Consider the following 12,494-nt stretch of genomic DNA (forward strand, 5'->3'; position numbering starts at 1 on the left):
GCAAACAAAATGCTATAAAAATTTTTTTTTGCATATTTTTGATAATTTTTTGAGAAACTTTAGGCCTTTTCCAAGAGAATGAGACCAACCTGACCTCTCTATGACGAAAATTATGGCTGTTAGAGCAATTTGAAAGAAATATACTGCAAAATGTGCTGGGGAAAAAAATAACCCTTGGGGGTTAAGGGTTCGAAATTTCCAAATAGCCCGGGTGTAAAAGGGTTAAGTTTGCAAAGATGAAAAGAAAACATCGTAGATAGAAGTTTCACACCCGAACTATTGCTGGTAAAAATAGATCCAGCTAAAGCTTATAATAATTGGTTTCTGTGATACTTACCTCAAACAATAAAGTGAAATCATAAGGACCAATAGAAGAAGTTTAGTTACTTATAGAGGTTGAGAGAAGACTTTAATTAGGAAATCTCTGGTGATCTGGGTTAAACTGGAAAATTGTATTTTGAGGTATTGATTATTAAAATTTTTGTTATGGAATGTGCAGAACTTTATTCTAGCATTTACCGGAAATTCAAGAACTGGTTATACTATATTATCATATTTACATGTTAATTAATTTTTCTCCAAAGATCTAATCTTTATAACAGCGGTTTTTATTATAAAATGTGATCTTTAAATCCATTTATTTTTCTAAAGATTTAATGAAATTACTTTTTTTTTATTATGAAATGTGTTCTTTAAATCCTTTTCAATACTGTATTATTCCTTTATTTCGACTTCCAAGGTGCAGATTTATTTTATAGGATGTTGCTAGATGTCATCTTTGAATTTCGCTGGTATGAAAGTTCTCGCCAACGCAGAAAATCTATGTTCACGCAGTTATAAATTTGCACATCTCCAATTGCAGCTATAGTATTCTCCCCAATGAAATCATTAAACATAACGTGTCCATAATCATTTGCTGTTAAATGGATATATGTCAGAATGGGGTGTTTGATAATAACGAACTGACATGTCCACTGTTATAGTAATGTGGTTGAATCTACTCTGAAATGGAACTTAAAAAAGATATTGTCGGAGGTTTTTCAAAAGGGGGACTGTAATGATAATGTCATACACATGCTGTAAGGATTTGTCACAATTGCATATTAGTAGTTTATTAGTACAAGAAAACATATCAATCATTGTCTTAAATGTTATCTGTTACTGATTGGCAATAAAAAGAAAAAAAGTTTCAACAGGTATGTACGCTATGTTTTATCATTAGTCTGTTTCAATACACGGATGACAGAGATTATTATGTTTACATTTTTGAATGAGAATTGAAAGAATAAAAGGAATACAAAATTATTAAATCAAAGCATTATTATGAGTGAGGGCCATAGAAGTTGAGTATTTAGTTAAATCATGTGGGAGGCAAAATCATGTCAATTTTTCAGGTGTTTGTGTTATAATGGCACTGACTTATATCTGCGCATAATATCTATCCCGAAATAAGCTAAAATTCTTCCTGCGCGAATAAAACATTCATTTACCAGTGGTTCAACCAAAGTGCACTCGAGTGTCACAGCAAGAATGAGTTGCTTGTCTATTGTATGCACAAAAGGAAAACATGGTTCCATGACTAATTGCGTGAGGTTGCAGAGTTATAGGTCCTACTAACCTGTGAAAAGGTTTTAGGTCAAATACTATCAGTCTAGGTAATGGAATATAATGCTAAGGGGTGTTCTTTCTTCCGCTAAGTGGTGAAGTGTTCTTTCTTCCACTAAGTGGTGTTCTTTCTTCCCCTAAGTGGTGTTCTTTCTTCCCCTAAGTGGTGGTGTTCTTTCTTCCCCTAAGTGGTGTTCTTTCTTCCCCTAAGTGGTGAAATGGTGTTCTTTCTTCCTCTAAGTGATGTTCTTTCTTCCCCTAAGCGGTGAAGTGGTGTTCTTTCTTCCGCTAAGTGGTGTTATTTCTTCCCCTAAGTGGTGAAATGGTGTTCTTTCTTCCGCTAAGTGCTGTTTTTTCTTCCGCTAAGTGGTGTTCTTTCTTCCCCTAAGTGGTGAAGTGGTGTTCTTTCTTCCGCTAAGTGGTGTTTTTTTTTCCCTAAGTGGTGTTTTTTTTTCCCTAAGTGGTGTTCTTTCTTCCCCTAAGTGGTGTTCTTTCTTCCGCTAAGTGGTGTTCTTTCTTCCACTAAGTGGTGTTCTTTCTTCCGCTAAGTGGTGTTCTTTTTTCCCCTAAGTGGTGAAGTGGTGTTCTTTCTTCCGCTAAGTGGTGTTCTTTCTTCCGCTAAGTGGTGTTCTTTCTTCCCAACAGCACATCATTTACTCAGCCATCGCTTACAGCGGACGACTCATGAACCCCCGTTCAACCTCTCGTAAATCGCCTGCTACGCGAGAATCTCTTGCAGTTCGACAATCGCTTGCTCCTTCAACCTCTTGCAAATTGCTGGCTACGTGAGAATCTCTTGCAGTTCGACAAGTGCCTGCTCTTCCATCTTCCTCTTGGAAAGCACCTGTTACATGTGAACCACTCGCGGCTCAACAATCGCCTGCTGTTCCAGCTGTTCGGAAATTGCCTGCTCGTCGCCGTGGGGAATATTGATCTCCTACCTGACAGCGTTCACACGCCTTGCGTAAGCCTTCACCCTCTCAAGACTCACCCACTCACAGCTCAAGAAGCCAAAGCGATTCCAGACCATCCGAATGTGAACGCCTATCGGTGCCTGAATCGCTTCAACACGAATCGTCGACCAGCTGTCATCCTTCCTGTTCAGCGTTGCACGAATCATCTGCTCGTGAGTCGTCGACCCACGGCCCTTCCTCTCTTTCATCGGTAACGATCGATCCTGCGATTTTGCAGCATTGCATGTCAACACTTGGACATTCTCCTACTTGATAACCATCGCTTCATTACCAGGCCTCACGTCAGTGATCGGAGATTCACCGACGTTCCCGAACGCGTCAGCGGCCGTCACTTGTCCAACATGCGACAGCGAAGGTGAGCGTTCATCCTCATCCAAGCAAGGATCGTCGGCTACAGCCACCAAAAGCGGTGTTTTTAGCCACAAAGAAATGTAAGGTTGTTACAGAATGTTCACTGTCGCCGTATTCCCCTCCCGGAAAATGCATAACAGCTCGACCGTTGGGAAAGGAGGAAGAGAGCAAGTTTCAGGGGTTTAAAATCTCAAAACTGCAAGGATCTAGAAAGGAACCATCGTCTCCAGTACCGAAGTTCCTGTTGGGGATGAAGACTCCTCGTAAGGACCCTTCGACCTATATTCCTTGAGGGAAAGTATCAGATAGCACTTCCTTGAGCAAGCAGCCGTGGTTCATCGCCTTGGTCAGGGCTGTGACCCAGGCCTTCGTCCCTCTGCTTCCTGCTCGACCTGCGAAAGCCCCTCTGACTTTCTCTTAGGATGTCCTCGGTTTCAACCGACCCAGGACAACAGACCACGACGGCTTCTCCCCTGAAGAGGAAGAGAGGAACTCCTGACACTTCCATCATCAATGGTCAAGCTGACTCCGGTCAGGGCTCCAAAATTAGAGGTTTCCAGTGGTAAACCCAGCATCGTCTCTACCTACCAGTGCCTCACCCACTGACCTGAGAAGCTCTCAGAGGCAAGAGTCATTTTCAGACTTTCCCCTTCCGTCACCGACGGAAAAACCGAACGAAGGGAACTCCTTGTTTCCTGTGGACCTTGTAGAGTGTCCCAGTTCTCTTCAGGCTAAGAAGGTCGTTACATCCAGACCTTCGGTATTGGAAACCCTGTTTCCTCCAGAAAGGGAATCTAAGGATTCCAAGACACCTCGAAAGTCCTCAACAAGAACTCAGAGACCCAGAGAGGGGCTCAGGAGCAGTCAGCCTTCCTGTTGATAACCGCAACCCACCCTGCAGCGAGGCTTCGGCAGTGAATGATGGTATCGCTGGCAGCCCAGCCTCAGATGGAGACCAAAGGGAGTCAGAACATGCCTTTTGGCAGGTTCTGACTGCCATAAGGATTCTCAATGGGTTACCAGATTCAGAGTCGGCCCCTCGAAAGCAAAGACAGTCTTGGACCGTGTCTTAGGCATCCAGAAGCCTCCTAAGTCTTGTGCAGCCCTGCCCTGTTCACGGGGTCTGAAGGGTGCTCAGCGTAAGATCGCCTCAAAGCTTTCTGATTACTTTGCGTCTTACCGTTTAAACTCCTCCGCCAAATTCCTCTCACCTTCTGGTGTCGGCCACAGTAGGTATTATGTGATCCTGGAAGAGTCTTGCCCTACTGTCTCTCTCCATCACTCACTTGAACTGACCAAGGAAGTCTCTCTACAGAGGCTCTTTTCGCGACAGGTCACGTTCTCTGAATAGGAGATCGTGACCCAAGAGAAGGTCGCGAAGTATGCCATGCTGGCGACTTCATGGCTGAATCTTTGGTTGGGATCTTTAGGAATACTGGTACGGACCGAAGATTTTTCTAAGGAAAATACCTGGAAGGCTATGGAGACCTTCCTTCTCTCCAGCAGCCGCACCATAAGAGTTTCTGGCTCTCCAGGTTGTTAACCTGTAGGCCAGTACCATCTTAAAGCAAAGGGATGCGGTGGGCGAGAGATTCCACCAGCAGGTCCCAAATGCCAAGATGGCTAATTTTGAAAAAAAAAAATTAAAATACACTAGTAAAGAGGTCTTGTATTTACCAATATAATAATATACCAAAAGGACTTTTTAGTTTCCCATAAAACCTAGGGTTGACTTTAAATATTTAAAGTCCTACGTCCAAGCAAAGTGAAACTCAGTCACAGGTGTGTGAGAGAGGGATGTAGCAAGCTACCCCCCCTACTCTCTGCTAACTAGCGGGATAGGTAGTTACCCTCGCTAAATTCTAATGGCTCGTCCTTTCAGCTTCGCCGAAAAGTAATACCCCTTACAAATTGCTAAGGCTTATATTGTTAAGACAAACCAAAATTACTTTAAAATTGGTCATTTTAATAAGTCTCATGTAACTCCATTTGTTGAATTAAAAGCTACAAAATATGAATTGCTTTTGTTCGAAGCAAATTCATTGAAATCATAAAAAGTAGGTTGGAAATCAATTTTTTATAAGTGGGTAGAAATTTCTGGTTGTCTCAAAAGTTCTTACCCTTAACAGCTGGTTTTGGTAGCCATCTAGAAAAATCACTCCCTGCCGATCTTCTGAAAGGAGGTCGAGACCTGCACAAACTCGATAGTTTCTTACAGTGTTCGATACCTCGCTGTCCTTTTAAGGTAGGCATGTGGTATTTGAAGAAGTCAATAGGTCATTAGCAGCCATTGTCTGACTCTCCCTGGTACTAGCTTTGAGTGTAGGGCTATGGCACTAATAAATATATATGGTCAGTCTTTAGGGCATTGTCCTTTTAGACCATTGTCACTGTGCCTTACCTCTACCTTTCGTGAACAACCTTTAAAATGGTTTATCATTGGGAATATAAAACGGATTTTGAGCGAAGTGAAAAATCTATTTTTGAGCTCAGGCCATGTCGTCCTGATGGAAGGTTCCTTCAGTAGCTTCCTGAGGGTATATATGACTACAGTGGATATTCCCAGAGAATTAAACTAAAGGTTTCCGGAATTCTAACTTCTGGCGCCAGTACTCTTAAGGTTGTCCTTTAGGAAATCGCATAATAACAGGGGACGTATTCTTGGCACGCCACATAGCTATCTGCACCCCACATAGCATTTACGCTTCGATGGGGGAATTGTTGGCAAGATACGAGAGGAGCCGTTACAAAGTTCTCCTCCTCCGTTACTGTTATGGGTACTCGGATGACGTCATATGCGATGCCATCTTCGTATTCTAATTATGGTGCCTACCTTAATTGTGTAGTCCCTTTTTATATTGATATTCGTGCTTGAAGGCAAAATATGTTCTCAATGCTCTAGAGTAAGTGGGAAAGCATATCTTTGTCTGTAAACATTGTCATTACAGAATGAAGTAATTTGACTACAAATCAACGGTATAGTGGGAAAGTATTGTGAAGAATTGAATTACAAAATTTAATATTTAATTACGGTAGAGTTGAAGTTATACAGGAATAATCATTGAAAAAATAGTTAGTTTTTAACTCTTGTAATATCACTCGCAGAAATATACTGTAGGAAGCTGCCGAAGGGAACTTCCGTCAGGACGACATGGCTTGAGCTCAAATACATACATATACCAAGGCACTTCCCCCAATTTTGGGGGTTAGCCTACATCAAACAAATGAAACAAAAAAGGGGACCTCTCCTCTCTACGTTCCTCCCAGCCTGACAAGGGACTCAACCGAGTTCGGCTGGTACTGCTAGGGTTCCACAGCCCACCCTCCCCCGTCATCCACCACAGATGAAGCTTCATAACGCTGAATCCTCTACTGCTGCTACCTCCGCGGTCATCCAAGGCACTGGAGGAAGCAGCAGGGCCTACCGGAACTGCGTCACAATCGCTCGCCATTCATTCCTATTTCTAGCACGCTCTCTTGCCTCTCTCACATCTAGCCCAAATAAAATGGTTGAATATAAGTGGATGTCAAATTCATAAAAAATAATCTTGTCAACATTGAAGAAACTGGTCTCAAGGTAAATTATAATGCCATTAACCAGTACAAGGTATAGGTACTTGTTCCACAGTTAGTTTTGTCTACATCTTTCCCCGCTTCTATGTGGGGTCGATGTTTCTGGTCAGCTTTTTCCATCTACCGCTGTTAGCATTGTAGTTTAATCTGAAAAATAGTAATTATAGTTTAATTTGAAAATTGTAAAAGTAATAAATTATGTTTAACATTATATGAACGTTTGAAATCTTGATATTTTCATAATGGTGTTAAAATGTTTTCACTACAGCTTAAAGAATATTTTTATTTCCAAAAATTTATTTCAAGTAAACTGAGTTGAATATAAATTTTGATACTTGAAATACTCTGTTTTATATATATAAAAAAAAAAAATAAGGTTTAAGTTTTGGGCAAGTTTTTATAATTTCTAAAAAAAAAATTTTTCTTTTTTTTCTACTTAATGTAAATTAAGTCATTATAGAAAAAGAGGTTTTATATTTGGGCATCTGTTTATATATTATTTTTGTTTTTACTTATTAATACGTAATGCAAATTAGTTGCTGAATAAAAACTGTAGGTCTGCTGGCTAAGAAAGTGTTGGATATCTTTGCCGAACTCCTTATATATATAGATCGTAATTTTGATTTTATTTCCATGCAGAAGATTGTACAGGGATAAGTAATAGCTTGTACAGAGCTTAGTAGGTCGTACAGTGTTTAGGTGTACAGGGCACAGCCACCCTTTGAGGTACAGTACTGCCATTAGAGAGTTATTGGGTCTTTTCACTGGCCAGACAGTACTACATTGGATCTCTCTGGTTATGGCTCAACTTTCCTTTGCCTACATATACACCGAATAGTCTGGTAATCTGTGTTGTCAAGTGTATGACAGAGGAGAATGTGGAAAGAATAGGCCAAAAAACTCCGTGGCTACTTTCCTCTTGGTAAGGGTAGAAAAGACTTTAGTTATGGTAAGCATCTTTTCTAGGAGGAGGATACTCCAAAATCAAACTATTGTTCTCTTCTCTTGTGCCATAGCCCCAGTACCATGGTTTTCCACTGTCTATAGGTCGAGTTCTTTTGCTTGAGGGTACACTAGGGTACACACCTCTATATAATTTCTCTTCCTCTTGTTTATTTAAAGTTTTTATGGTTTATATAAGAAAAGTATATTTTAATATTCATCATCATCATCTCCTACGCGTATTGACGCAAAGGGCCTCGGTTAGATTTTACCTTTCGTCTCTATCTTGAGTTTTTAATTCAATACTTCTCCATTCAACATCTACTCTGTGCTTCATGATCCTCAGCCATGTAGGCCTGGGCACTTCCAACTCTTCTAGTGATTTTTGGAGCCCCAGTTAAACGTTTGGTAAACTAATCTCTCTTGTGGAGTGCGAAGAGCATGCCCAAAACATCTCCATCTACCTCTCATCATGATGTCGTCCACATATGGCACTCGAGTAATCTCTCTTATAGTTCCATTTCTAATCCTGTCCTGCCATTTAACTCCAAATATTCTTCTGAGGACTTTGTTCTCCAATCTACTAAATCTATTGGAGATTGTTTCATTGTCATACCATGACTCGGCCATATTTAGTCCAGGCTTTTTACCGTTTTAATTTCGGATATATTGACGTAAAGTAGTGATATTACGGTCACCAACCCGTAAAAGATAATAACGAAATAGCGTAAAAAATTACGGTTACCTATATTTTACATGCAAGGCTAAACCAGAAGATTTTCTTGGCTCGTCAATCCATCGTCTTCTCTACCTTCCCCTGTTTTGTTTGCTATCTGGAGGGAACCATTCTGTTATTCTTAATGTCCATCCATTATCTGTGATTCTCATTAATATTGTCACTAGTACTGTATAAGGGTTTCGCCCTTACCAAAGGGCTCATCAGGTGGGTTTTGCCTGCTTCTACTTTCAAGGTAAAATAGTTGCAGTCTTGGTTCCCACGACCCTTCTCAGCGCTCAACGGAAACCTCAGGTCTACGATGCCAGTGGGACACAGTATATTAGAAGTCAGACTTGTTTTTTCTGCATTTGTTCACCTGACAAAGAAACAGTACAAGTGAATCTTCATCAAGGAACAATGCATATTAAAACGAGTGGCTTCCTCTCACTGTTGAGTCCATTTTGTAGATTATTCCTTTTAGATATGGAAGATCAGAATCAATTTGGCTTCAACTATGTCTCCTAATGCCTCTTAATCTAGATAGCTGTCATACCCTAGTTCAGGTACTTCTCTTCCGACTATAGTTGAAATAAAAATACAGTAGTTATGTTATATATATGGAGTATATATCCGAACTATAAATCCTAGATTTTAAGATACTATCTACTTAAATTTTATGGTGATAGTTTTACTATTCTTAAGTAAATCTTACTAACTTTATATCTAAAAATTATATAAGTTATGTATTGTGTATGTTTACCACTAAGCCTAATTATATATAACTGGTAGTTGTGGTAATTGACCAGGGTGTAACTCAGTAGTGTGCTAATTGGTGTATTCTACTTACATGTTGAGCTGTATAAGTCAGTTGGAAAATAAACGTACTCAAGTGAAGACCTGATCTTTGTTCTCTCCCAGCCTTAATATATAAAAGTGGCGACGAGGATAAACTACCAATGGCGCGGTATCTTGGAAATATCACTGAGTACCAAACCGAAGAGGACTTTGATGATTACATTGAACGTTTCAACCAGTTTTGTCTTGTAAATGACATCGAAGATGACAGGAAAAAAGCTTTGTTTTTAACAGTCGTTGGGCCAAAGACCTATGGACTTATCAAGACACTGCTTGCTCCAAACAAACCAGCTGAGAAGACGTTCCAGGAACTGACAAAACTCATATCCGAGCATTTAACACCAAAGCCGATTGTCATCGCTGAGAGATATAGATTCTACCAACGTAAACAGCAAGATGGCGAATCGGTCACTCAGTTTGTCACGGAACAAAGGAAGTTGGCAGAAAAATGTGAATTCAAAGGTTTTTTGGATGAAGTTTTAAGGGACATGTTTGTGATAGGACTTAGCAATCGTGTTGCTCAACGGAAACTACTCAGTGAAACAGACCTTACACTCGAAAAGGCATTCAAAATTGCAATGAGCTGTGAAATGGCTGAGGAACAAGTACAGAACATCCATTCATCCGAATCCAAGGAAGTTAAAGTGGTGAAACCAACGTCCGAACGAATAAGAGAATGTTGGCGTTGCGGCAGAAATAACCACCGTCCTGATCGCTGTTTTTACAAAGAAACAGAATGTAGCATATGTCACAAAAGGGGACATTTGCGAAAGAAATGTACGGCTGCCTCCGGGGATCATGCTCCGAAGGACAAACGGAACTTCAAGTACGGGAAAAAGGAGAAGAGGTCATCAAAGGTGAAACATGCACAGTCAGTCACTGTTTCTGACACAGATTCAAGTTCAGAATCTGATTATACCGATATCAGTCATGTTCGAATTAGAAACGTTCGCAACAAAATATCCAATGGAACAATAGGAAAAGTTCAAAAACAGCCTGGAAGACGTACAAAAACTCCTGAGATAATGGTAGCTGTCTTATTAAATGGAAAACGAATGGAGATGGAAGTAGACACTGGTGCGGCAGTTTCTTTGATACCAAAACGAATGTATCGCAGTCATCTAAAGAAGCATGTGGAGCTAAAACCTAGCAACATGGTTCTGAAAACAATCACTGGAGACAACGTACCAGTAATAGGAATATGTTATGTTAACGTTCAGTATCAGGGCCAAAGGATTAAAAGATTACCACTCTATGTTGTGCACAGTGACGGACCAGCACTATTCGGAAGGGACTGGTTAGCGCATATTCGATTAGACTGGGAGGCATTGTGTATCAATAACATTGTAACAAGCAGAACTGATTCATTTAATGAATATCCTCCAGAGTTACAAAGAATTATTAGAAAACATGAGGCAGTTTTCAAATCAGAACTGGGAAAAGCGGTAAATTTTAAAGCTGAACTGCGCGTCAAACCTGAAACAAAACCGGTGTTCTTCAAAGCAAGGCCAGTTCCGTATGCAATTCTAGATGAAGTGAAGGAGGCAATTCTTAAAGAGGAACGGGAGGGAATCCTGGAACGTGTTGAATATAGTGAATGGGCCGCTCCCATTGTTCCTGTCAAGAAAGCCGATGGATCAATCAGGGTTTGTGGGGACTTTAAAGTCACAGTGAACAAGTACCTTGAAAATCCAGAATATCCAATGCCACGTATGGATGATCTATACCATAAGTTGAATGGAGGCATGATGTTTTCAAAAGTAGACTTATCAAACGCATATAAACAGATAGAAGTGGCAGAAGAATCACGAAAGTATCTGACAATTAATACCCCTCTGGGTTTGTTCCGCTATACTCGATTACCATTCGGAGTATCTTGCGCACCTCAGCTATTTCAATCAATGATGGACATGGTTCTACAAGGAGTAGCATGTGCATGCAATATGGATGATATCAGCGTGACTGGCCGTAATGATCAAGAACATTTGCAGAATCTAGATGACGTATTGCAGAGGCTTGAAGATAATGGTCTCCGTTGTAACCTGCCTAAGTGTGCCTTTTTCAGACCATCCATGAAATGGCTGAGTTTCGTAGTAGACAAGGAAGGCCTGAGAATAGATGAGGAAACCACAGCAGCTGTTAGAGACGCACCGCGCCCAACAAATAGAACAGAAATGCAGTCGTTCTTAGGACTCGTCAATCATTACCGCCGATATGCACCGAACTTATCTTCTGTAGCTGCACCTTTATCCGAACTTTTGAAGAAGGATCGGAAATGGAGTTGGTCGTCGGAATGCGAGGAGGCGTTCACCAAAGTTGTAGAATTATTAACTAAAGACTGTGGTGTTTTGGTTCATTATGACCCTAAAAAGCCAGTGACACTAGCAGTTGATGCATCCCCAAAAGGGCTCGGAGCTGTTCTTTCGCATCTAACAGAAGATGGTGAACGACCCATAGCATATGCATCTCGTACATTAACAAAAGCCGAGGCGAATTATTCCCAATTGGAAAGGGAAGGACTAGCAATCATTTTTGGAATCCACAGATTCCATCAGTATCTATATGGACGTAAATTCACACTGATCACGGATAATAAACCACTGAGTTTCATATTCAGTCCGAAAAAAGGCATTCCCATATTGGCTGCTGCGAGAATACAAAGATGGGCGATCTAGCTTGCTGCATACGATTATGACATTCAGGTTCGTAAGTCAGAACAAAACTGCAATGCAGATGCATTGTCACGGCTTCCGTTACCAGTAGAAGGTTGTGCAGAAGAATTTATACATTGGACATCTGAAGCAACTGAGCTGAACATTGCGCAAATTAAAGCACTTCCGATTTTGGCAAAACACATTACTAGAGAGGTGAGACATGACCCTGTGCTGTCAAAAGTATTGCTATTTACCACTACGGGATGGCCAGATGCAGCAGATATCAGTAGCGATCTCAAACCATTCTATATCCGTCGTGAGGAGATCACAGTAGAAGATGGTTGTTTGCTCTGGGGAGTTCGTATTATTGTTCCTAAAAAGTTTCAGGGACAGGTTCTTAACGAATTACACAGTTGTCATCCAGGGATTGTGAGAATGAAAGGATTAGCAAGAATGCACGTGTGGTGGTCCAACATTGATCAAGACATTGAACGAACAGTGCAGTCATGTTATGCATGTCAAGAAACGCAATCGGTTCCGCTTGTAGCTCAAGGAAATCCGTGGAAATGGCCGGCAGGACCATGGAAAAGAGTTCATATTGATTTTGCTGGCCCTTTCTTAGGCGAAATGTGGTTCATAATGGTGGACGCATATTCAAAGTGGCCAGAGGTCTGTCGTATGAGGTCAACTAGCACTACGCGCACAATAGAGGTGATCAGAAAGACCTTCGCACAACATGGAGTTTGTGATGAACTTATCTCCGACAATGGGCCACAGTTTACTTCAGCTGAGTTCCGTGCTTTTACTGAAAGCAATGGGATC

The sequence above is a fragment of the Palaemon carinicauda genome, unplaced genomic scaffold (assembly GCF_036898095.1).
Source record: "Palaemon carinicauda isolate YSFRI2023 unplaced genomic scaffold, ASM3689809v2 scaffold924, whole genome shotgun sequence".
Classification (NCBI taxonomy): Eukaryota; Metazoa; Arthropoda; class Malacostraca; order Decapoda; family Palaemonidae; genus Palaemon; species Palaemon carinicauda.